Here is a 4,742-nt window from a genome sequence, read left to right on the forward strand (position 1 = left end):
CGCCCCCTACCCCACCCCAACGACACAATTTAGATCATTTAGGCAGCGGGCTTATGGCCCTGCCTGTTAGGTCAAATTAGGCCGAAAGGCGATACAACATCCCAGCAGAAACACCCCCACACTCCACAGAAATGTTCTCCCCAATCAGGAATCTAGCTCGGTTCTCCTGTGTGCGACAGCTCAGCTCCAAACCGTTACACCACTGATGCCAGTAACAGTGTTGTCATGGCCAGAACGTCTACTTTCGTTTTCTCCCTTCGTGGGCTCAGGATATTCTTGCAAATAATCTAATCTATCAGGCAGTGCTTAACGTTTACAAATCGTAGGGCTATTCTCTACTGTGTTGCAGCAAGTTTTGCTTGAAATTATATGAATATGTTAACATTTTCAGCATAAAAAGAGATAGTTTTCAAATAACAAGCAATCATTACCCACCAACATTTCAAGAAAATAAACAAGATCTAATGTTATACAATGTAAGGACACAATAAAAAACATTTGACATAACGTTATCTATTTCCAATCGGCTGAAACTTGAGGAGAAATAACCCACTTTGTAAGCTCGCCTCACAATCTATTACACATCATGAAGAACAAAACAACCTTAAGAGATTCCATTTGTGTCAAACTAAATGCTTGAATGGAAACTGTGTTGAACAGATTTACGCTATCTCACGCTTAAGGGGGAGGCCCAATAAAAACTTAATTTTGGGACCCTGAGAAAGGGCGGGGATAGGCGCGAAGGGGGTGGCTGTGAAGATGCTAATTAACTCTATTCTTGAGCTAGAAGAGGCAGAATTGGAAATGCTTTACGTAATTAGGAAGTCGTGTTAAAGAAAAGGAGACGTATTTGCCTTGGGAAAAGATTCACCCACATCATCAACGCCTAAAAATAAAAGTGGAATTGTTTGAAAAGAGTGTGGAAGACTTAAAGAAAACAAGAATAAATCTTATTTGAACATCGAAAACGAAAAAAAGTTATATTCGTGTGCATATTTGGTTAACATGACCTAAATATATCATAACATTACGGTCGTTAACTGCAAGTGCAATACCATAATCGAATAATCAAATCATGCAAACCGTGGTGTTGGTAGTCTAGTGATACAGCTATCGGATTGGCTTCTGTACAGAAATGAGTTTGAGTCCTAGTCAGACCTCAATATTCTGTTTAATGCTATCAAGGCGATCATGACGCGTCAATATAAAGAACCCCAAGATTAAGTTATCACACTGTATTAAACTTCACTCTGAAAGTACACGTCTGTTGTGGCAGAGTCAAAGAGATTTTGTAAAATATTAGAGCTCGCAGCAGTGACGTCACGTGAATCAGACATGGGAGCCTTCTTACTCTCATCCCCATGTGCTCTCACCCCGCCCCCATACTTCAGTGCAAATTTGCAGATTTTCTCCGAATACCGCCAAGACGCCTCTACGTGAGTCTCAAAAAGTACTGAACCACCTGTTGGAATGCGCTGGTCTTCCCCTTGAGCTTCAACGTGGAGGACATCACTTCCACGTACTCCATAATGCGGTCAAAAATTCATGGCGTAACTTTCTCATCAACTATCGAGCATATATTATACAGCTTTTGCACAGTGACTAGTGTCAATTTGTCTAAACAGATCAATATTTTTGTAAACACCTGTTAGCTCTGTTCTGGAAAATTCCTTAATAAATACTATTAAAAAATCCCAATTTGTGGTTTCTACTGATTTTAAAAGGCTTACAGCTAGGACAATATCTCTTTTAACAGCAAGTACGTCCTTTTTTCTAATCCTGACATTGCGTGTTTTGAGAACTTTTAGTGCAAAAAAGTGATTATAAAAATAAATTTCGTGTAACTAGTTTTGCCACTGAAATGTTTCATTGGTGAGCTGTGACGCTAGTCATATTAAGTGTACGGAAAATGGATGTGAGAAACGGGAAGTGCTGTGAACAAGTCCATTTTCCGCGTGAAGGAGATTTGTAGTATTTTATATAGACTAATGAAGAAAAGTCTTTTAATCTAGCCTCAATTGCTGTGTGGAAATATGATTTCGTAAAGACAAATTGATGCAAACTGCTGTGCAAAGTAAGGGTGACATTGAGTCACCCGTTAAAAAGATATTTGAGGATAAGTTGCGCCATGGATTTTTGACCGCATTATAGTACTAAATATAACCTCTTTGGGCACAGTAGACTCCAAGTTGACCACCAAACACCAATAGAATGCTCCATACCAGCAAGAGTCCAAATTCTTTTAACATTCATGAGAGGTGCTGACAAAAAGATTTACCTCTTGCAATCAACGAATGAAGGTAGCGGCCGTACATCAAAGACGGCATCAAATTTGTAGATTTAAGATGTAAGCCGATTTCAACAAATATAAGGCGTCCTTTTCTTATACTTAATATGAAAGAATTGTGCCAACTCCACGTATAAATTTGACATTTACATCTAAAAATCCTAGGATAAGTAAACCCATTTTGTCAGCACAACTCACATATTGAACAATCACACCAGACAGCGTTGCGGTGAGAGCATGCAGCCAGAAATTACATAGAATCAGAGAAAAGGCCAGGCCCAGGAAAAGACCGGTAGATGGGTTCGGAGAAACGAACAAACAAGAGGAAGACGCTAAAGTTTGCTTCTCCCCCTCGACAACCTGAGGAAACTTATTCCTGAAATAATGACGTGAAGCAATTAGTTTTAAGTAAGTATAGTGCGGTCAGTAATTCGTGGGGCAACTTATTGACAAATATTTCCTAAACTATCGAACATAACATTTCCAGCTTTTGTACAATTACTAATATCTGGAAAATAAAGTTGTATCTTATCTTATCTTATAAATTATTATTTGTCTTAATTAACATTTCAATATTTTTGTGAACACCTTGTCCTGTTAGCTGTTTTCTAGTAAATTCCTTAATAAATACTAATTTAATAATCCAGTTGGTGGTTTCTACAGATTTCAAAAGGTTCACAGCTGGGACAATATATCGCTCCTAAAAGCGAGTCCCGTCATTATTTTTTTCTAATCGCGATTTTATGTTTATTGAACCTATATTTTGGAACCTTTTGTGCAACGAAAGTGTTCACTATATAAATGTATTTCTTGTAACACGTTATGCCAATAAAAAGTGTCATTGGCGAGCTGTGACGTGCGTATACAAAATGTGTGCGAGTGTAAGAAGCGGGAAGCGCTGTGAACATTCCCATTTTCTACGGGATGTAGATGTGTAGTATTTTATACAAATTTAATGAAGAATTAATTCTTTAACATCTAGCCTCAATTGTTGCGGAAAAATATTATTAAGTTAAGACAAATTGATACAAACTGCGGTGTAAAGTATGGGTGACACTGATTCACCCGTTAAGGGGTATTTAAGGGGTTACACCATGACTTTTTGACCGCACTAAAGTAGAGTATTTTTCTTTCTTTCAGCGGTGACACTTTCCTCATAGCCTGGGTCAACCCTACGAGACCGTGTCAAAGCAACCAGCCTCCTAAATGATCTGAGCTGTGGTAGTGGGAGTGTATTGTATTTATCACAACAAAACTACCTCAAACAACAACAAAGAGGCGAAAGAGGCGTCCCTAGCTACCAGATAAACAAACACGTCATTATTCTATGACAAATACGTCACAAACAATTTATCGGGATTCCCCGTTTTGTGTGCCTCTATCGCGCTGTGTGATGACGCAGAGAGTGTTATCCTCCGCTGTGATTTCTCTTTAAGCCTTTTGTACGAAGTTTGCCTCATTTGAAGAGACAACATTTGCCCATTTTTATAGATTAATTACAGTGGCTGTATAGATTCTGTCCCGTTTTCTGTACAAACCTGCATTGATTATTTAGAGCAAACTGTTCTGATGTTTGGAGTTGGCGCAATGAGGAATGTTGGCAACGCTTTGGCACAAAAACGCAAGGCCCCCATAAATGCAGACAAACACACAAACACAAGCACAATCACTCGTCCCTATGTTGGAGGGGAGGAATACAAGAGCAATAATAAGATAGGGAAAAGAGGAAAGTGATAATGTAAAATAATGAAAAAGAAGATAGAAAAGGAAGAGATCGGACAATAACAATAAACACTTCGTTGTTGTTTTTTTACGTCGTGAAAGATTTAAACAGAAATTCAAAAAGCAAAATCAGATACACACGCTCACGATGGCACACAGAGAGACAGACGTAGAGAGAGAGAGAGAGAGAGAGAGAGAGAGAGAGAGAGAGAGAGAGAGAGAGAGAGAGAGAGAGAGAGGGGGTGGGGCAAAGACACAGATTATTGTAATTAGTATTATTAGTATTATTATTTTTATTATTATTACTATTATAGTTATTATTATAATGATAACAACAAAAATGATAATGATAACAACAAATTCCATTAGAAAGACCAAACTCAGGCCTCCTGCATGCGACAGCTAAGTGCCTAACCGGTACACCAAAGTGAGCGGTGATCGTTCTTTGAACAAATAAATTGGGGCTTCTCACATAGTGTAAAACTACCTTTTAGTCTTTTACTCCAACAAGATATCTCTAAGAGTGTGGTTTAGGTAGACAGGTCACCGTTAGGCTCTGATTCGTGATTGGACAAGATTTATAATTATAAAAGTTTTCATCGTTGAAGGTGTAGATCTATCCATGAATCTCTTTTAAAGTATTGACTATTACTACGTTTTGTATTTCTCTTTTATTAGTGCGCTCTCTCTCTCTTTCTCTCTCTCTCTCTCTCTCTCTCTCTCTCTCTCTCTC

The sequence above is a fragment of the Aplysia californica genome, unplaced genomic scaffold, assembly GCF_000002075.1.
Source record: "Aplysia californica isolate F4 #8 unplaced genomic scaffold, AplCal3.0 scaffold00112, whole genome shotgun sequence".
Taxonomy (NCBI): Eukaryota; Metazoa; Mollusca; class Gastropoda; order Aplysiida; family Aplysiidae; genus Aplysia; species Aplysia californica.